The sequence below is a fragment of the Mustela lutreola genome, chromosome 14 (assembly GCF_030435805.1).
Source record: "Mustela lutreola isolate mMusLut2 chromosome 14, mMusLut2.pri, whole genome shotgun sequence".
Lineage (NCBI taxonomy): Eukaryota > Metazoa > Chordata > Mammalia > Carnivora > Mustelidae > Mustela > Mustela lutreola.
Genome location: NC_081303.1, coordinates 55,350,296 through 55,372,281, shown reverse-complemented (window position 1 = coordinate 55,372,281; position 21,986 = coordinate 55,350,296). Strand labels below are relative to the sequence as shown.

The following is a 21,986-nucleotide window of genomic DNA, read 5'->3' as shown; positions in this document are numbered from 1 at the left end:
CATGTATATTCATTGCTGGGTCTGCAAAATGATATGTTTTTATGTGGATAACAGGATTTTGTGAGGTCTGCTAATGAAGATCTTTTCCTGCTCTAGGAGATTATCAATGATTGCAGGGATTGAAGAGAAATTAGTGTTTTGTTGAAAGCAGAGATAGTAAAATTTAAGTTCTGGCCCCAGGTACAAGAGGGGATGAGCTGGTTGGCCAGCCTTTACTCACAGGAGATATAAGAGGGAACTCCATGCCCCCAAAGCAGGGCTGTTTTGTGGGTGGAGGTGGCTAGGTATGCAGTGTTTGAAAGACTGAGGCCATTCTCTTCCATTAACATCCTTTCTGACTGGTTTCTGTCTCAAAAACTGTGCTCTAAATTCAAGAGACTTGTTTTTGAAGTTTTTGTGTAACCAAGAGTTGGTGGCAATGGTACTTTGTCCCCATCCCAGTGGGATGTCCTCTGAGCCACCAGAATGACCAGTCTGCCCCAGTGCTATTAAAGCACAGGGGAGAATTACTATGGCAGAGGGGAGCCAAGTACCCTCCCAGAAGTACGTGAGGTAGTACTTGCTGATGCCTTCAGGCTCCAGAGTTAGGACGACAAAGACTCCAGCCTTGGTTGGTCAACAGAGTGCTGCCTGTTTCAAATGAATGTTTCGTGTAACTACCAACTAAACATCCACAAATGTGGTAACCAGGTCCCGAAAAAGACTATTACTACTACTTAGAAAAGCTCCTTGAGATTGGGTCCCTTATCAGCAGGATGGGAAGGGGCCTCTGCCTTCCCACACCAAGAGGACAAATTGCAAAAGCAGTTGCAAGTGGTTTCTCCTTATCTGTCCATGGGGATATGTTCCAAGATGCCCAGTGGATGCCTGAAACTGTAGAGAGTACCAAACCCACTATATACTATGTTTTTTCCTACACATACTTATATAAGATAAATTTTAATTTATAAATTAGGCGCAGGAAGAGATTAACAACAGCAACTAATAATATAATACAACAATTATAACAATAAGCTGTGATAAAAGTTCAGTGAATGTGGTCTCTCTCTCTCTCAAAATATTGGTACTCTATTCACCCTTCTTCTTGGGACAATGTGATATGGTACAATGCTTATGTGATGAGACGAAGTGAGGTGAATGACGTAGGCATGTGACATAGTGTTAGGTTGCTTCTTGACTTTCGGACCATACGTCAGAAGGAGGATCACCAGCTTCTGGACTGCAAGTTGACCCTGGGTAAGGGAAACACGGCCAAGCGAAACCATGGATAAAGGGGGGACGACTGCGTGAAACGGAAAGCAGACAAAAACCTCACCATCAGTGACATGTGGCTGTCCCACCACGTCCACCAGATGCACCTGGCCCTTCTTCACCCCAACACTGCAGAAGCAAGCTTGGGAGAGGGCAGGGGGCGGTGGCAGAAGCACCCTGAGTTGAACAGGAGATTGGAGTTTGTTTGAGGTTAAGATGATTAAAACATAGTAATCAGTACTGGTTACATAATCTTCAGGGCCCTGTGCAAAATGAAAACATGAGGCTCCTCATCCTAGAAACAAGAAAATTCATCCTTGAAGATGCTCAAATTTAAAGCTTTTTCCTTCCATTCATGGCCTCTCAACCTGTCAGTGAGGTTTGTTTTTTTTTTTTTTTTTTTTAATTTTTTTTTTTTTTAATCTATCTGACAGAGATCACAAGTAGGCAGAGGGGCAGGCAAAGACAGAGGAAGAAGAGCAGACTTCCTGCTGAGAAGAGAGCCCCATGCGGGGCTCGAACCCAGGACCCTGGGATCATGACCTGAGCCAAAAGCAGAGGCTTTAACCCACTGAGCCACCCAGGCGCCCCTGTCAGTGAGGTTTTTTATTCTTTTCCAATGTCACTCTCCCTCAGGCACAAGAATGCCCAGGCCACATGTGAACCCTTGCAGGCTTCAGGGGCCCCGAAGGGGGGGCATGCTGGACTTGTACCGTACAGCTCCCCAATTCCCCTTCCCACAAGCTGCTAGATCCCCAAGGATGTTGCAACCTCAGCGCTAGGATGCACTATGCCCCTGGATGAGGGATGGTGAGGGACTCCCTCCAGCTATAGTGTCGGGACACCTGACACAATGTGGTGCTGCTAACCCAAGGCAGGGTGCACCCTAGCTGTGCCCATGCGGAGACCGTGGGGATGCCGGCTCCACAAGGTCCCCACTGGGAACAGAGGGCAGCAGCAGTCACCAGGTGGAGGTAGGAAGGGGAGTGTGTGCATGGGGCCTGGGACTCTAAGGGATGGAGAAGTGAACCTGTCACTTGATGAACCTGTCCCAGGGAAGGAGCAGGAGATCTCCACATAGGGCAAGGCTCCAAGCCCCAGTGCCTGCTCTACTCCTCATCAGACTTCACTTACAAAGCATGAGTCCAAAGACAACATTGTTAAGAATTTCAAGATGACAGCTGGAGACTATTAAGCTCCCAGCCCGAGCCCTTGTGAGAATGTGGACCTGTAGGGTGGCCCTGGTTTTCGCACACAGCTGGCCCAGACAATAGTTGAAATAAGATTTTGTTAATTCTAAAACTGACGGGAAACGTTCTGAGTAGGCCTGAAATGTCATTAAAAGAACCTGTTAGCCAGCAGGAAATGCTAGTTTAATATTGGTAGTTTGGGGGGAAACATTTTTTCCTATTTATAGGTTAAGGAGCGAAGACTCCTCAGGCACACCCGGATCACTCCCGTTTCTGCCCGGCAGATTTTAACGTGCAGTCCTTCCATGCGTCCCCTTCCTTCGTCTCCTTGCCGAGCTCTGGTCCTTTCTCTTCTGAACCGTCTCTGTAGTTCTTTCTGCCTCCCACGCCCACCCAGCGCCCCATGGCCGCGTGCTGGATTAGACGAGTCCTGAAAGGCCACCAGATACCGGAACCTTCCCCAGCCTGCCCACGTCCCACTGCCAGACAGAAATGCGAGTGATCCTGGTGTGCCTGAGGAGTCTTCACTCCTTCATCCCCACCCCTGCCCCTTACTAGATTTTTTTACTCTAATGACCTTTCTGGGCCTTACGTTGCTCATCCTCTAAGCTTGTTTAAGGATTAATTAAGGTCAAGGGGATAGACTGGAATTTATACTCCTCTTTGCAAAGCTAGGCAGGCCAGGCTTCTCTCCGCCAGGCTATAAGGAATGTGTCATTCTGTAATTTTGTATAATTCAGCAATTTTCCGAAAGTGCAGATCGCCTGGACCTAATAGATGTTTCCACAGCAGTGCTGCCTGCTAAGATTCGGTCTCATCCCTCTTATATGGGAATATAATGTTTACACCTCAAGAAGGCTTTGGGCTGGGACCCAGAAGTGCTATAACAGGCCAGAGCCGGACCTTAAAAGGACAAGAACAGAGAAGCCCAGGAGATAGATAAAATCAGAATTGTACCCAATGAAAGACTTTTATAGTGGCCAAGGTCACATAAGGCAAGGCACAATGATTTTGTAGGTATATATGATGTAGTTTGTAATACAAAAAAAACATGAGTGCAGTCCAGAGCTGCTCTTATAAGACAGGTTTCCTCTGTTTGTTTTCTAAAGTGTCCAATAGAAAATTTTATTTAGAGGACACTCTTAACACATCTAAGCCTTTACACCATGGACACTCAATAAATGTTAGAATGCAGAGTATTTTAACACACGTAATTTGGAATCACAGGCAGTTATAAAAAAACAACCACCAAAAAACCCAAAAGTCATCAAATCAGTGTTTTTTTAAGAGTTTGAGGGAAACTTGTAAAGTAGTTCAGGCCTGTCATTCTGTGGAAGCAGTGATTAAGCGTTGGTGAGGGTAAGTAACCTGCTGAAACTACATAATGACAGAAGCGGTTATGACTGAGTCTGAGGCCTACAGTCTATACCTTCTCCTGGACACGGTATGTGTGCATTGCCCCTGAAGTGTGCCAGCTGATGCAGAGTATTTGATATGATTGTTGAATTTACACATTCATTTTATAAATAGTTGACCCTTTAATAACACAGGGGCTAGGAGTACCGACCCCACGTGCAATCTTAAAATCCATGTACGGGGGCCCCTGGGTGCCTCAGACATTAAGCATCTGCTTTCAGCTCAGGTCATGATCCCAGGGTTCAGAGATCGAGTTATGCATTGGGCTTCCTGCTCAGTGGGAAGCCTGCTTCTCTCTCTCCCACTCCCCTGCTTGTGTTCCCTCTCTTGCTGTCTCTATCAAATAAATAAATAAAATCTTTTTTTTGGTTTTTTTTTTAGATTTTATTTATTTATTTGACAGACAGAGATCACAAGCAGGCAGAGAGGCAGGCAGAGAGAGAGGAAGGGAAGCAGGCTCCCTGCTGAGCAGAGGGCCCGATGTGGGGCTTGATCCCAGCACCCTGGGATCATGACCTGAGCCGAAGGCAGAGGCTTTAACCCACTGAGCCACCCAGGCGCCCCAAGTAAAATCTTTTTTAAAAAATCTATATATGGGGCGCCTGGGTGGCTCAGTGGGTTAAAGCCTCTGCCTTTGGCTCAGGTCGTGATCCCAGGGTCCTGGGATCAAGCCCTGCATCGGGCTCTCTGCTCCCCAGAGCGCCTGCTTCTTCCTCTCTCTTTGTTTGCCTCTCTGCCTACTTGGGATCTCTGTCTATCAAATACATAAATAAAATCTTTTTTTAAAAATCTATGTATAAATTTTGACTCCCCAAAACTTAGCTACTAATAACCTATTATTGACCAGAGCCTTCCTGATAATACAAACAGCCAATTAACACATATTTAGTACATTATATGTATTATATACTGTCTTCTTATAATAAACTAAGTCAGAGAAAAAGAAATGTTATTAAGAAAATTATAAGGAAGAAAAAATATATTTATAGCACTGTACGGTATTTATTGGAAAAGTCTTCATGTAAGTGGACCCACGCAGTTCCAACTCTTGTTGTTCAAGGATCAACTGTGTATCTCTTAGATATGTGGATGTTTTATATATATATATATATGTCTTCTTATGTGTCCTTTTATATTTGTTTCACATCATAGGGATCCATTGCAAAGAAATAAAAATGTTCTATCTCTGGGATGCCAGGTGGCACAGTGGGTTAAGTGACTGGATCTTGATTTCAGCTCAGGTCATGATCTCAGGGTCGTGAGATTGAGCCCCACGTCAGGCTCCATGCTCAGTGAAGAATCTCTTTGAGATTCTCTCTCCACCCCTCTCACTCGTGCACTCTCTCTCTCAAATAAATCTTTTTACAAATGTAAAAAAAAATTCTATATATATATATATATATATCACACATACAATATATAGAATAATATAGATGTACTTGTTTATGAAACTGATGTGACTTCATTTCCTTACAGCACTTCGCAGGGCACCTTGCCCATATGACATACTTGGTAAATTTAAGAAGTTCGTAAATTAAAGTCAACCCTCTTTCACAGATTTACTGCTTAAGGGAACACCAAAGAAGTACCAGAGATCTCTCCAGTCTCCACCCAGGCCCCACCCCAGATCGATTTGCCTGATATAGAAGTGGAAATGCAAGGCCCCTACATGACCCCTACATGGCCTGGCCACTGTCACGTGACACATTAGTGGTAGGATGAGAGCTAGGGCTTCCAGTTTCCTCACTTCAGGCACAATTTACCATTTGGAACTTTTACTCGAAAGATATTCTTGGTTATCTTTTCTAGGGAAAGCATTATCTTTCGGGACCAGATTGTAATCGCCCTAAAAGCAGAGATAAAGTCTTTTCTTCTTTTGTATACCTGCTTCCCCCACCAACACATACCTAATAGTTTGACAACATTATTAATTAAGAAAGACGGTAGGAGGCTTGGAGAGCATGATGGTTTTTTAAAACTCCCATAAAAATACGGAAGCTAATTCCCTCCTTGAATACAGGCAGCCATAGAGACTCACTTCTAATGTTCTATGACCATAACAATAATGCAGCGGAAATGACACTGTGTGCCTTCTGAGGCTGGGTTGAGAATGGGGATATGGCTCCTGCTTTGCTCTCACTCTCAAGACACATGCCTCGTCAATACGTAAGACCACAAATTTCATTGTTTCTAAAGGGGTTGAGAACCCACGTAGAAGGTTAATGGTACAATTCCCCCCACTCTGGAAATGAGGAAACTGAACTATAGAAACACGGAGTTCTCTAAGGTCACACATCAGACCAGGAATTGAATCCAGTTACAAAGGACCTTTCATCACATACATACTTCTCTAATTTTGATCTCAAGCCACCCAATTAAGTTCTCTGAAGCTTAGTCATTTGTAAAGTGATGATAAATAATCTCCCTGCGTCACAGGATTCTCATAAGGACCAAAGAGGAAAATAGGCAAAGTTATGCATTATAAACTAATCTATAGTTAGCACTTAAATTCAGCTAAATTTATAATCACACTTGTCAAAAAGGCTTTCAAATTAATAAATAAGTAGTCTGTTCTTATTTCTGACCTATTTCTTATGAAGCCCATAAAAACAAATCAATTTCAAAGATTTATGGGCTGTGTTTAAATGAATTGAGAAGAAAATGCTATTTCTTGAAGCATGATGAAAAAGCATCTTTAGTTTCAAACCCGCTGTAAGCAAGAAATAACTCAAAGCAGTAGTTTCCACAATTTCATCTTTGGAGACCTAGGAGTTCTTCCCCTGAAGCTGTTCTCTTTCTATCCACATTGTACATCGGCTGCAGGAGGAAATGTTATCTTACATATTATTTGTTTCTGGGGAGAGACCTGATAGCTTTTATAGAGTGTCAAAAGAATTTGAGACTCAGAAAAGGTCAAAAGAATTCAGGACTCATAAAAGGTCCTAGATCCTAAGAAATGCAAGAGACATCAAATGTCACCTTCTTCAACCATCCAACTGAAAATACTGGACCACCTCCAGAAGTAGTGTGTTCCCTCTCCCCAGGGGAGAGGGATTCCATCCCTAGGGAATTCAGATGTTTGGAAAGAAATCATTTTCCTGCATCTTCATGCAAATTTGGGTCAAAATTCCTACACCAATACTTGGTCCATATTTTACCACTTGGCATTTACCACAAAGTCAAACTCTTGCTTCATCCTCACCCTTCAAATATCTGAAGGCAGTTGTCACGTTCTCTTCTCTTCCTAATGCCTCTAACTTTCTCAAGACGGGTCTCACAGGAGGACAACATACTCTGTGTATTACCAGGTCAACATGAAAAGGACTATCATAGTTCTCCCCTTTGGCCTCATGCATGTATTAACACAACCTCAAATTTCATTTGCTTTAACAAATCTATGGCTATGAACCTGGCATTCTAGCATTCTTGGTATTAAAATACAACATTTCCCCAAACTCACTACCTAGATACTAAATAAATAAATAAAAGAATGAACAAAACTTAAAAGAGCTTGGGCATTTAGGGTTGGCAAATATAAATAAGGACATGGCCATTTTATTCTCACATCCCTCTAGTCAAAAAAAGGGATAGCTAGAAGGATAATTTGGAGGGCTGGAAGAGAAGTGAGTATTTGTATAGGAACCAAATAAGAAAAAAACTTCCCAGGACTCATTTAGACATATACTAATTTTCAAAAAAGAATTTCTACCTGCACCCCCCCCCACCACACATACATACTCGACACATACCACCTTAGCAACACCACCACCATCATTTCCATAATAGAAAACAATACTGAAGAATTTACATATATCTGTTTCTGTGAGTTTCTGTGAGTTAAGACAATGTTTTAGCTGGGAAATCAGGACCAACAAATTGACACAGTTTGTGGACAACAAATAATAAAAATATTATGCCTTTGTAAAACTCTTAAATAAAAGTTTTGGTAATAAATAACACTGTCTCCCAGATAAAAATTTAATTAAAAATTAGTATACTCCTAAGTTTTCTTTCAAGTGCATGTTAGGCAAACTGGTCTATCTTCTTCTTCCTTCTTAGGTGGACTTTTTTCCCCTCTTCCATTTCTCTGGTATTACAACAAGCTGAGGACAATGTCAAGTTCATGACCTCCTCTTGCTCCATGTAATTCTATGTTCTGTGTTTTTTCCCACAAGCAAAAATGGATTTGTGAGCATTGTTTCCCTTTGATATTGTTTTACTAATAAATTAAATTGTTTAGTTGGCCCTGTTCCCAAGTGTGTATTCCACACCAGAAATCTCAGTGCCATTGTTCAGGGACAGGAGAGTATGGAGGGTGTCATAGAGCTCTGTGGTTGTGGTCACCTATGACCCCAGCAAAGAGGTTGGTGGCACCAGACCTTTGCAGTGGCTGCCATGTGGCCATGAGTTCTGCCAACCAATTCATATGATATAAGTTTGGTGCTTTTGATTTATTTTGAATATTGTCACAGGGCAAAAAATTCAAAAAACACAAAAGGACCCAGATTCCCTGTCTTAAAAGTAACTAACGTTCTGTGCTTCCACACATATGCAAGAGAATACATATTTTTTACACAAACAGTAGCATTGTGTATATAGTACAGAATATACATTTTTTACACAAACGGTATCATTGTTCACCTTCCTTTAATGCTTTTAAGTGTTGGATATCTTGATTATGAAATAGGAATGCAGTAGAGGGTGGTATCTTGAGAGCCACTTAGAGTATTTGAAGGAGGAACGTGTGCTCAGCTGTGTGAAATACTTGAGGAAGATAAGGATTGAGAATTGACCACTGGATTTGGCAAAAAAAAAGAAGAAGAAAGAAAAAGCCATATGATTTTGCCAAGGACTGTGACTAGGCAACAGTGGGAACAGTACCTAATGAAGTGAATTCAACAGAGAATGGAGGAAAGGAAGTGTAGACAGCTCTGTGAGAGACAGATTTACCATTGACAATTCTCAAGACATTTTTATCAAATGGAAGAGAAAATAGTGGAGCTGCAGCGGGGTCATGAGAGAGGGATGCTCTGAAGAGGAAGAAATTACAGCTAGTTTGTACAAAATGAGGAATGATCCTTTAGGGCAGGAAAATTGAATGATGGAGGCCAAAAAAGAGGCAGTTATAGGAGCATTGTCCTTAAATGGGTGAGCGGTGAGGAGAAGAGATTCAGGACAACCTAAGGGAGGGCTGGCCTGTGGTGGGCAGGCACACTGCTCGTCCAGTGGGGCAGGAGGGCAAGCAGAGTGTGAGGTACAGACGCAGGGAGGATGGCAGGTATGGCCATGGGAGCCGTGACGGTCATCCGCCACTCACTTCTAAGGTGTCACTTAAAGAAGCAGGGAAAGGACACCTGGGTGGCTCAGTGGGTTAAGCATCCGCCTTCAGTTCAGGTCATGATCTCCAGGTCCTGGGACCAAGTCCCACATCAGGCTCCCTGCTCAGCGAGGAATCAGCTTCTCCTCCTACCCCTCTACCGCTTGTGCTCTCTCTCATGCTCTCTTTTTCTTTCAAATGAATAAATCTTAAAAAGGGGGAGGGCAGGGAGAAGGGGTAGTAGAGTGTTAGGGGGGATGTTCATCTAGAGGAGAAATAGAACAACTAAACTGTGTAACTGGAAAACCTGAAGGCCCAATGAAGTTAGTGGTTAAATTTTGGTTAAGAATTTTGGGGCAGCTGGGTGGCTCAGTTGGTTAAGCACCTGCCTTCGGATCAGATCATGATTCCAGGGTCCTGGGATCAAGCCCCACATTGGGCTCTTTGCTCAGCTGGGAGCCTGCTTCTCTGTCTTCCTCTGCTTGCTTCCCCTTGCTTGTGCTCTCTCCCTCTCTCTGTCAAATAAATAAGCAAATCTTTTTTTTAAAAAAAAAAAAAAAGGATTTAAAGTGAGATTGGTCAATATATTTGTGTGTTCTTCTCAATCATGTGAATATATATATACACACATATATATATATACACAGGTGAAATGTTAAGCAAGTAGAGGCTGGTGTTCTCGTGGACACATACAACAGTGCAGGAAACAGAATAAGACGGACCCCAAGATCCCCTGGCTTCTGTTGTAGACCCTTTCCCTGGAGTGTGGCAGGGCTTGTCGATATGATGGGATATCACTCCCATGGTTACATACATTGTGTGCAGATGAAAGAGATTTTGCAGATCCCTTATCAGTTGACTTAGAGTTCTTGGAAAGGGATTATCCTGCGTGGGCCTGAGTCATCAATCAAGGCCTCAGAGAAAGCTTAGGTCTTCCCTGAGCACAAGAGATGCTCTCCTGAGGCTTTGAAGAAACAAACCATTCCAAGAAGTGAACCATTAGGCATGCTACAGCTACAAGAAATGGAATTCCGTATGCATTTGGAAGAGGACTCCATGCCTCCGATGAGAACTCAGTCCTGCTCACATCTTGGCTGGTCACAGACTTGTAAGACCCATGGAAAGGACTTGCCTAACGTTTGATTGGACTCCTGACCCTCAGAGATGGTGCAGTACCAGAGAGGTGTTGTTTTGACCCACTGAGTCTGTGATCGTTTGTTATTGCAGCATACAAATCTGAAACAGAGGGGGAAGGAAGCAAGGAGTGAAGGGTATAGATTTAGACTGATTATAGTGAAGCATTACAAGAACGAAGCTGAGTGAGGAAGGAATGAGAACATGAGGAGGGTAAAGTACAGAGGAAGAGCGTGAGCATCGGCACGGTTACAGTTTGAATATTAGCCGAGACTCTTCGTTGTGCTGTGTGCCATGCTAAGGGAAAGCCTGCTGAACATGGTATTGTGGCAACTCTTACCTGGCTGGAGCAGCAGGCTCCATGTGGCTGTGGAGATGTCCTGCAACCCAGTGTGGTTTGGAGCCATAAAGATGGGGACAGGGAGGTGGTTTCCCCAGAGACGCAGGTGCCATCCCATGACACTGGCCAGAATGTTAACAGGTTTGCTGGGCCTCACTGAAGGGCCCTCAACTCAGATCCTAGAGCCTAACTATTTGACTTGATGCTCCTACCCTGAAGGCCAATTTGTATCAGCTCCCAGAGAGGAAGCATCCTTTGCAAAGGCCCTAAGGAAGGAGCCTGGAGGGCACCTGGGGAAAAAATGCTGGAATGCAGAGACCCAGAAAGAGGTGTCAGACAGAGCTAGAGAGAGAACCTACATATTTAGGACAAAGAGACTCCCCTACATCATAGGCTAGCACAGGGCAAGAACAGTGTTCTGAAACCCATAATTAAGAGATGAGGCTTCAAAGTGATTTAAATGACACCAAATCCTAAGAAGTGCTCTCAAGCTGAGATGAATCACTGGCCCCATTGTGCACTTGTTTTTCCTCTGAGCCTCGCTATTCCCACTGCAACTATCTCCAATAATCTTAAGTGGCGTCAGAATGTTCAAAACAAAATTATATTTAATTCAAACAGTTAAACTAGCCCATTACAGCTCTTAGGAGAAAGGGTAGAGAGTGACAGATGGGGAAAAAAAAAAAAAAAGGCTGTCACAACACCAAAAGGTTAGAAACCGTTTGCTGAAACCTTTAGTTAATAGATGCATAATGAAGTTTCCGATCTTGCCACTGCAATTGTTTGTGTCCTGTAATGTGGGATTTTATTGTCATTTCATAATGTCATTTTATAATGGAAATGATGCAGAACAGCCAGGGTACTTTAGGAAATCATATTTTCCTTAGCTGTACCAAAGGATCATCTTTTGTTAGAGTCTTGCTGTTTTCTTTCAAGAGGTATCCTTTGCACAAGTAAAAAGAAAGAGTCCATGTAGTGCTTGTTTTCTGCTGTTGGCTGGTCTTCACTATCTACAGAACCCACGATTACAAGGGAACCAGCAAGAACAAAACAGGAAAGACATTCAAGTAAGGGGAAAAAAAGTAATTGGGTAGCTGCAAGGGGGTCTGGTCTGAGGTATTGTTTCTAAGCAATCAAGAGAACTCAAGTAACTTATCAATACTATCATTAAGTACAACTATCATTTTGGAGGGTTGTCTAAGACCTAATCTTCGTGTCTATATGTTATCTCTAAACGTTAACACAAGACTTGGAGGCTTTCTGACAAGGGCTCATTCTGGAAGCCTGTTCTTCTCTTGGCTTCCAGGACACCCACCCTCTGAAGTTTTCTTCCACTTCTTGGTCTCCTTTGCCAGCTTGTCTTTCCCTGCCAGACCCAAAAGGCCCAGACTTTCTGCCTACACTCTGTGCGGGCATGAGCCTGTCTCGTCCTGCAACTACAATCAATACCCGCTTTACCCAGACAAATGCCTCGAGCTCTGACCTCTCCTCTAAGCTCCAAACGAAATTGTCAGAATGTTTTTTTTTTTTATTATTATTAAATTAAATTTAACTTGTGCCTCTGTTGACCTCTTTCCAAGACTTCCTCTTGCATTTAGAAAGAAAGGCAAACATCTCCAGTGGCCTCCAATGGGCTCCCCTGTCACCCTCCTCCCCCCGCCTGCTCCCCAAGCTCCTAGCTGCACTGGCCTTCCTGCACGGTTCCTGTCTCAGCCTGAGGAAGCACCACAGGCTGTGGCATTTCCTCATCCTGGGAAGCGCTTCCTGGGGATCTACCCCAGGCTGGCGCCTTATTCTAGGTCTTTGCTGAAGTATCTTTCTGCAAAGAGTGCCTGAGCTCCTCATGTAAAATAGATCCTCCGGCTCTCTCTTCCCCCACACTCTCTCTTCCCTTGATCTCTTTTATTTCTCCATAGAACTTTGTAAGAGTTGAAACGATTTTCTTATTTGATATCTGTCTACCCGCTGTAATGTGAGATCCCTGGTGGCACAGACTTTGTATTATTCAATCCTCTATCTTCCAGGCCTAAAATTATAATACCTGACATAATAAGTATTTGTTACACAGCATTATTATTTTAGAGATATGAAACTAAAGCTTGAGGTGTATATTCGTTTTCTACTACTGCTGTAACTAAGGATCACAAACCGAGTAGCTTCAAACAATGACGTTTGTTGGTAGGGCCATGTTCCTTCTGGAGGGAGGCTTCAAGGGAAGATCCATGGCCTCACTCTTTCCCACCTCTAGAGCAGCTTGAATTCCTTGGCTCGCAGCCTGTTTCTCCATCTTCAAAGCTCATCATTCCAAAGTCTATTGACACACGCCCTTTTTCCGACCCTGATTCCTCCTAGGTATCCTATGTCTCCTCTTATAAGGACATTTGTGATAACATTGAACCTTCCTAGATGATCCAGAATAGTCTCTCCATCTCAAAATTTTTAATTTAATTATATCTGCAATGAAAAAAAGAAATCCCTTTTGCTGTGTAAGGTGACATATTCAGACATTCCAGGGATTAGCACATGGACAGCACCGGAGAAGAGGTGGGCATTTTTTCTGTCTACCACATTATGTTGAAGGAACTTTCTCAAGGTTGATTAGCTAGCAAGTGGCACAGTTTTTAGCTTGAGCTTCTTTGACTTCTATGGTCTGTGCTGTCTTTGAAGCCAAGACATACCACCATCCCTCCAGTGCCAGCAAAGCCCAGTAGGAGGGCTCAGCCTGGAGTGGTTCCAAGACTCCAAGAAGGAAACCCCAGTTTTGTAGTGATGGTGGCAGCATTCGTGTTCTCTCGGGTTCTCTTCTCTGACAGGTATCTTTACAATATGTAACAAGCCATTGCTATCACTCTGGGAGAGTTTCATGTAATGAGTCTGCTCTAAATGTACAAGTGCTGCACAAAGATAAACATGTCACAAGGTTTGCTGAAGAGAATTACTCGTATGATTCTGAACTATACGAAAGAACAATAATACTGATCAAACCTACCATTTTCTAAGCACTGTTATTTCCTAGATAATTTCACATGTTCATTATCTCCTTTAATCCTTACTACAACCACTAATGATAGGTCTTATCGTTTTTGTTGATAAAGAAATTGGTGTTTATAGGTATGGAGTGAATTACCATATAGCCCCACGTGTACAGAGGGAACAGAGGGCTTCACGGACTCATCAGCCTGCTTCGAAGTTCATACCCTTCCAAAAGCCCAAATACCTTCGAGGGCAAAGGAGAGATTTCCTGCTGAGCTATCAACAATGGGCAGAGGGGAGGAAGGGGAAGTAAGGGGGGGATTGAAACATAGGGCCCTAGTAGATTTCTTTCTGGAATTTTTTTTTCTTGGGAACGTGAAAGGCAAGATAGTGGCTTGTGAGGATTTCGCGAGTTACAGAATCCTTTACCCCTCGTGTGGGTTAGCATAGTGCCCAGAAAATTATAAATACCTAGTAAATATTGGTGACGTTTCCTGAATAAATTTAGATATAAATTTTCACCCTTTTTCAGAGGATTCACTGTTGTTTGTTTCTTCTATGAGATCACATGGAATTTAGCTGGAACAAGAGAAGCTGACCCCAGGCAGTACACTAATAGCCGGATTCCTACACAGAACAGAGAAGGGAAGCTCGTCATGGCAGTGCTCCACGTTCAGATGGGAATGGCTGTTTTCAAAGAATGAGCTGGAGGGTGGCAACCCCAAATGCACATATCTACCAGGTAAAGCTTTGAAATCCTTGAACTCTCATCAGTTTATCCTCTGGAACTCTCCTCGCCATTCTTCATTCATTTATTTACACTCTGAGTTACCATACATGGAATCCCTACAATGAGACCCCCTCCGTGCTGAATCATAGGTTCATAGCGATAATGAGGAATCCGTCCCTGACTAAAAGAGGACAAAAAACAGTAGCAGGAGAAAAGGATATAAAATAAGTGCACTCGGGGCGCCTGGGTGGCTCAGTGGGTTAAGCCGCTGCCTTCGGCTCGGGTCATGATCTCGGGATCCTAGGATCGAGTCCCGCGTCGGGCTCTCTGCTCAGCAGGGAGCCTGCTTCCCTTCCTTTCTCTCTCTCTGCCTGCCTCTCCATCTACTTGTGATTTCTCTCTGTCAAATAAATAAATAAAATCTTTAAAATAAATAAATAAATAAATAAATAAATAAAATAAGTGCACCCAAGTATTATAGGGACTATACACAATTAACCATGTATAGGGAGCAGCTCAAAAAACAGATTAATAAATTTTCCCCAGTGAGAGGTAGAGGTGGGATCAGGAAACACTTCCAAAAAAGGAAGCTTTTTTTTTTTTTTTTTTTTTTTTTTTTGGAGGGAGAGAGAGAGAGAGAGTAGAGCACGCAAGGGTGGGAGGGAGGTGGGCAGAAGGAGAGGGTGAGAATATTAAGCAGGTGCCATGCCCAGCCCAGAGCCCTGCATGGGCTCAATCTCACGATCCTGAGATCACGACCTAAGATCATGTCCTGAGCCTAAATCAAGAGTCGGATGCTTAACCCAGGCGCCCCAGACAAAGGAAACTTTAAAGAGTGCTTAGGTGCTCCTAAATTTATAGGAAAGGTTAGGATTCACGTGGGGGGGGGGGGGAGGACGATTCTGGATAGAAGGAATAACGTGAGCAAAGATACGATGATATTGAGCCCTTGCGTTTTATAGAAACTATAAACTAGAAGTTGGTTTACTGGCTCCTTTTCATTGTGAAACAATGGCCCTCAGACAGAAACAGAACTCAGTATAACACACATATTTAGGAGTGCCTTCCACTTCTTCCAGGTCTGCGGTCGGCACTTGCCTGGATGTAGCTGCAGGCAGCTCTGCCAGATTCCCCAGGCTCTGCCTGCTTCTGGAAAAGCACACAGGGGGCGTGCTGCAGCTGGGCGAGGGCTCCACTTCCTGTGGCTGATCGGGGAAGCGACGAAGCTCACCACTCCTGCCTTCTCACCCTCCCAGGGCTTCCTCCACATCCCACCTCCATTTCTTCTCCTCGCTGGGACCTTCCAAGCAGTAAATGTGCACCTAGCTGCCAGCTCTCATGTGAGACATTAGAACTAATTGAAGTACTGGTGGAAAAACAAGCAGAGATTTGATCCATCGTTAAGCTAAAAACAAAACACAGAGTCTCTGGGAATTGTGAGTATGTGTCTTTCCTATGTCCATAAACCGTAGAGATGAGAATGTGAGGTAAGTAATTAAGGGAAAAGTTTTAGTCCTTGAACCTTCCATACTTCTCCCCATCTTGTATTAATTTTTACCATTTAATCTACACAAAGATAGTTCCATGATAGGAACTGTCCTGTGAAAGATTATGTTAGCAGATCGTTAAAATCTTTGACTTGATATGCTTTTACATCTGCACTGCAAGCTTATCTGGGCATAAGTATCTTGGAAACACAGTATTTCCAAATCTAAATGTCAAAGCAAGTTCAAAAATAGCCCACTGGAGTGTTTCCCTTAAGCAAAGCAAATCCCCCTCCAAGTCCAACATGTGCAAAGTTTAAAACAAGAACGGATAATGCTACAATAAAGCCCACAATATGGGCAGGACTGTAAAAGATTTAGGACTGGTTACGTATTATGAAAGACTATTTTTATCACAAAGGGACTTTCTGCATTTGCAAAGAGCTACTCCAAAAAATAAATATCATGAGTAAAGTTCTCCAAAAATAAAAGTATAGTTTCAAAAACACTAATCTAAAAAGAAAGTATTTCACCACCACCCACATTTATGGTTTTTTCTTTCCTTTTCAACACTCAAACTTTTATGTATCTCTAAGAACCACAGTTTCACTTCACCTTAGATATCATCAGCTCTGTCCCTTAGAGTCAGAAATGATCCGAAGTATCACTTAATCCCATCCTTTCATTTCACACATGACCAACTTGACAAATTGTACGAAACACCTGCTACCTAAGAAGCAATGTACCGGGAGAGACACTAATGTGAAAAATGCATGATTCCCTGAATCATTTAACAAAAACAATTTCACTTGTGCCTTAAAGAAGCTTTCTATTTATTTGAGGAGACTGATACTGTATACACGCAGAGAAGGATAATTTCAAAAAGATTGGTTCAAACAAGGTACAGTCCACAGACATAAGTTATTTGGGCTGGTGGAATGTTGGAAGTAAATAGGTTTTGGACTAAATTTGAAGAAGGGATGTAGTTTCACTATAAATAAGTACAGCAAAAAGTTGTTTTCCGGGGCGCCTGGGTGGCTCAGTAGGTTAAAGTCTCTGCCTTCAGCTCAGGTCATGATCCCAGGGTCCTGGGATCAAGCCCTGCATCGGGCTCTCTGCTCAGTGGGGAGCTTGCTTCCCTTCCTCTCTCTCTGCCTGCCTCTCTGTCTACTTGTAATCTCTGTCTGTCAAATAAATAAATAAAATCTTTTTTAAAAAAGTTGTTTTCCATAGATGGAATAGTATTGGTAAAGATTCATTAATAGTAAAACCCACATGTGTCCCATGAGCTCTGCAATGTGGTTGAACAGAAGCAATGAAGAAAGTATCCAAAGTTGGAAAGGTACAGAATTTGGTCAAGTGGTGAAATCTAATTACTTATTCACCATTTTTTTTACAGCATTTTATATTAAGTGGAATTTTTGATTGGAGAAAGGAAAGAGAATGGGGTTTATATATATAAAACCATTGGAGTCAAAAATTAACTGAGTTGCCAAGGGTCCTACATCAAGATTAGGGCTTCCTAACGAGAGTTTAGCGGTAAGGATGCTTCTGAATGCAGGAGCAGACAACCTCAATTTCAACAAGTCAGACAATTTACTATCTCATGTGAGAAAGATGTCCAGAGGTAGGCACTTCCAGGATATGTTTGTCAGATTCATTAGGGAACCCTGTTTTTTCCATTTTGCTCTATTGTGCCATCCTTCCCAGGTGGGGTTGGGTCTCCCTCCATGTCACAAGGTGGCCTCTGTGGCTCTTGCCATCAATCACTGCAGGTACCACAGCGTCCAGTATAAGAAGAGAGACTATTGCACCCCTGCCCTCCTGCTAAGAATGAGGAGACCCATCCCATGAGCTGTCCATCTGTCTTCACATTTGGCTTGAACCACATCATACATTCATTCCTAAACCAACCTCTGAAAGTGAACGGGATTGCCAAAAGCAACCAGGGTTTTACCATTGAGTCAAGTGCAGAGAGGTGAACGTCTAAACAAAGTCAGGACTTTCCTAGCAAGGAAAAAAAGAGGCTGGATTTTGAGCAAGCAACTCACACCAGTTAAGTGGCCACAGCTATTCCCTAAACCCTGTTTGGAGGAACTGTCAAAGTAAAAGCCAGCCCTCCCTATTCAGAACAATGGCTCATGCACAAAGCCTGGAGAAGATGAAGGCTGGGGGGTTCCTCTAGGCAGTAGCAGGCCTGGTATAATTAATGATGGTTTGGAGCTGGAATTTTGAAGCCTTCACATTCTATTCAAATCACGAGGCAGTCAGGTGCATGAGGAAAGCAGCAGAGGGAAGAAGCAGTTCAAGGTGGCAAGAAAAGGTTGAAAGAATTTAAGGAAGACATTTGGAGATAAAGTAGGATCTTTATCCTAGTTAAGACTGTTAACCAGTCTTAAATACTCGGAGGGTAGGTCCTTCCCAATTGCGTGCCTCTTTCCAGTAATATAATGCTCCATACATATATTTAAAGATGTCTCAAATTAATTTATTATTCTCTCCATTACTTTATTTCATAATATGATGTCAGAATTCTTAATACCACAGTAAACGTAATGTTTCGGTTAAGGTAACTGTTGCATCCTGCGTCAAGAGCATAAAATCCGGGCACCCAAATCAATTTTCAAAATCATCTGTTGCTACATTGTCATTTTAGTAAGGAAATGATGATGATGTTTTGTGAAACCACATCTTTTTTTTTTTTTCACTGTTTTCTACCTTATGATAAGAGAGAACACAAAAACAGAATGAGTCACCCCTTCGCCACCACTTCCCTTTCATTTTCCTTCCTGTTTTCCCATTGGAGCCTGTGTGTAAGGTCAGTGATGGACTCATTAGATTCTCAAATCACACTTAAGTAAAAGTACTGAGGAAATGTTTTGTCCTTCGACAAATATTTATTCCAAACACTGTGCCAGAGAATAAAAACTCCAAATAAGATACAGCCATCTAGTTTATGCATCTATTAAAAAGGATCAAACAAAAGGACATCTAGTGGCACAGAAAGAGAGTTATAATAAATGAAAATACATGCCTATAAGTATTGTTTACTTTGGTGTGTGAGTATATAATATCCATCAAGATATTTTTTAATTATTTGTATATGTATAAATAACATATATATACACACATACATAGATAGATGTGGGGGTGGAGAATGTTACTTTAAATTAACAAAAACACATGACTCTAATCACCCTGTCTTCTGTGGGTTGATGGTAGTAGGGTAGGGAGAGGCAGAATTCATGCCCAGGGAGTGGGGCTGGGGGGGAGACTATTTCCTTTTGCCCACACAAGCCGGTGCAAACCAGTTTTGCCTAAGAAAGATCCCAGTTAAAAGAAAGATTATCATTTCAAAACATAGAGTAGATTGCTTTTGCCTAATATATTTTCACTTTCCAGCAATGCACACTATTTGTAGAATAAGAATTGAAGAGGATATAGTTTCTGTCCTCAAGGAGCTCTTCTAGAAGAGAACTTGTATATAAAACATTGCCATACAATATTATAGGAGTTATTTGAGGGGAGATACACATATAGTGTATATTCATGAAAGCACTGAGGGAGAAGCCACTAGCTCTGCCTGGAGGCTCCTAGAAAGGCTTCCCCTAAGATGTGGCTTCTGAATTGGCTTTTAAACCAAAGCCTCTCAGAGAGAATACCATATGTTAAAGCAGAAGAAAACTGACAACCCAGGAGGACTGGTTCTCAGAAGGGTGTATATGAAGACCCACATAGGGAGGCAAGAAGTGGTAAAAATAACAGGTTGTAACAGTAGATGGGGACTAGATAATGAAAATATAAGCCATCTTCAAAAGTGACTTTATGGGGGCACCTAGGTGGCTCAGTCAGTTAAGCGGCCAGCTCTTCATTTAAGCTCAGGTCATGATCTCAGGGTCTTGGGATCAACCCCTAAGTTGGGCTCCATGCTCAACGGGGAGTCTGCTTGAGGATTCTTTCTCTCTCTCTCTCTCTCTTCCCTCTGCCCCTCCCATGGCTCACATATGCTCTCTCTTTATAATAAATAAATCTTTTTTAAAAATTGCTTCATAAAGAAGCCACTGAAAATTATATATTTTAACCAAAAAGTAAACACCATTTTAAAGTTGTTTTAATGTACATTTTTTGTAATCATGGAACAAAAAAGAGAACTAACCTTTTTCAGAGCTTGAAGTTTTAGATCCTTGGGACTAATTCTTTCAGATTAGAGTGACCCGAAGTGGGTTCCCAGGTTGGGGTCAGCCAGTAATAAATTTTCACCAGTCTAAGAAGTAATAAGAGAAATAAGTAGAATCTATACAATTCTTTTTGTGTCTATCATTAATAATACAAAAAATTGACAACACTATGTCAGTGCACCCTCATTCGTTTTTAGTTTTTCACCCATGAAAGAATAATTCAGTTCAGTAAACCACTGGACTATAATTGTTTAGTTTCAGTAGACACTGAAAATAGCCAGAAAAATGAAAATAAGTTTAGCAGAAACACAGGAAAAATAAGAGAGAAATCATAGAGTTAGCAGATATCCCAATGGTCTAGGAGAAAGTATGGAGGTGGAAAAAGAACTAAATTGACTAGCAAATACAACAATGTTGGAATAAATCTTTAATTTTATTTTAAGAGAGACACAGTGTATCTTTCTTTTAGATTTTTCATACCAAATATCTAGGTTACACATTTGGGTTTTTAAGAGGATCATTTGGGGCCTGAAATAGGTAGAGGTATAAATTTCCTTTCTTTATGAGATATGCGTTTCCTGCACAACTGGATATCAGGAAAATTTTTTTACCCCATGAGTCTTTATTCTTCCAATTTTTTAATACTGAAAAACCTCCCTTGGTCGATTGTGTTGACAAGTCTAACAAGAAAGGAATGGTTTTGGCTTGTGGAATGCAACAAAATTGCTGGGTGTTTGCTGAGAATTTTATCTTACAATTCATGTTTCCCTTGCATGACCTTCTTTTTTCTGTGTTGTTCTTGTTCTCCATTCTACAACCCATCTACTTGCAAGAATCTGGCACTCATTTGTTCCTCGAGTAAGTTATATTCTACCAGCCATCGGCTCATGAACTCCTTGAGATCAGTCCTCTCATCTCCTATTTGTATACCTGCAAGGTACCCAGACCCACAGACCCAGTAAAGTCTGTTTACCTTCTTCCCACACCAAGCAATAAAGAAAATGACCATAGCGCCATAATCCTTACCTCTGATTTATAGACTGAGGTTAAACCATCAGTGGTTTCAATTTCAATCCTATCAATCAACTGTGTTTGGGCAGGGTATCTCAAAGTTAAACATCATAAAGCCAGATTTAATGGTAACTTATTGCTATACAAATGGAATTATTCTTTTCCTATTTCACTCTCCATCTATGTTGGATCATAATTCAATTTAAATCCATCTGCCTCTAGCATCTGCATGGTATGTTCAGTTAGAGACAAGAATGGAAATTAGAAGGGTAGATCTGAAGACAGGTTTGAAATGACAAACAGATCTTCAAATTAGACTTTGCCTTTACAGAGCAAACGTGTGCTTTGTAAAATCCATGAAGCATTTGTTTCCTTATAAATAATGAAAGAAGAGGATAAAATTTAAAGCTGCACATGTATGTTTTAGAAGTGTTAATTTTTTATCAGATAAGAAAATATTTTCAGAGTATGCCATTATTTTATTTTCCTATCAATAATTATTTTTTAAATATTTATTTATTTTAGAAAGAGAGAGAGAGAGCAGGAGGGAGGGGCAGAGGGAAAGAGAGAATCTTAAACAGCTTCTGCACTGAGCTTGGAGCCCCATACTGGGCTGGATCCCAGGACCCTGAGATCACAACCAGAGCCGAAACCAACGGTCGGATGCTCAACCCACTGTACCACACACTTGCCCCTCAATAATTATTTTTAACATGCAAATAACTTATAAACCTATTTCACCACCAATAGTTTAAAAATTCTTTAAGTATTTTTAGTAAAACACATAAATCTCTCCTTATTTCTATTCTGCTTTTTTAAATTGCCCTACCTAAACATAACTACAGCAATAGTTGTGTGTATTCTTTCAAGGTATAGTTTAAACAGCTAAAAAGGAACCCAAATTCTTTTTTTTCTGTTCCTTGTGGGTTTTTTTAAACTCTATTTTTTTAGTGTTCTGAGAT

At 41.8% G+C, this 21,986-nt stretch overlaps 1 long non-coding RNA gene across 1 annotated transcript in view; it reads right to left on the bottom strand.

The window, feature by feature from the left end:
- The window catches only part of LOC131815347 (uncharacterized), a 107,655-nt gene that overhangs the window by 54,456 nt on the left and 31,213 nt on the right, over positions 1 to 21,986 (bottom strand). The window contains exon 2 of the long non-coding RNA XR_009347669.1: positions 19,988 to 20,099. This is a non-coding gene — a long non-coding RNA (uncharacterized LOC131815347). The remainder of the gene's footprint in view (positions 1 to 19,987; positions 20,100 to 21,986) is intronic.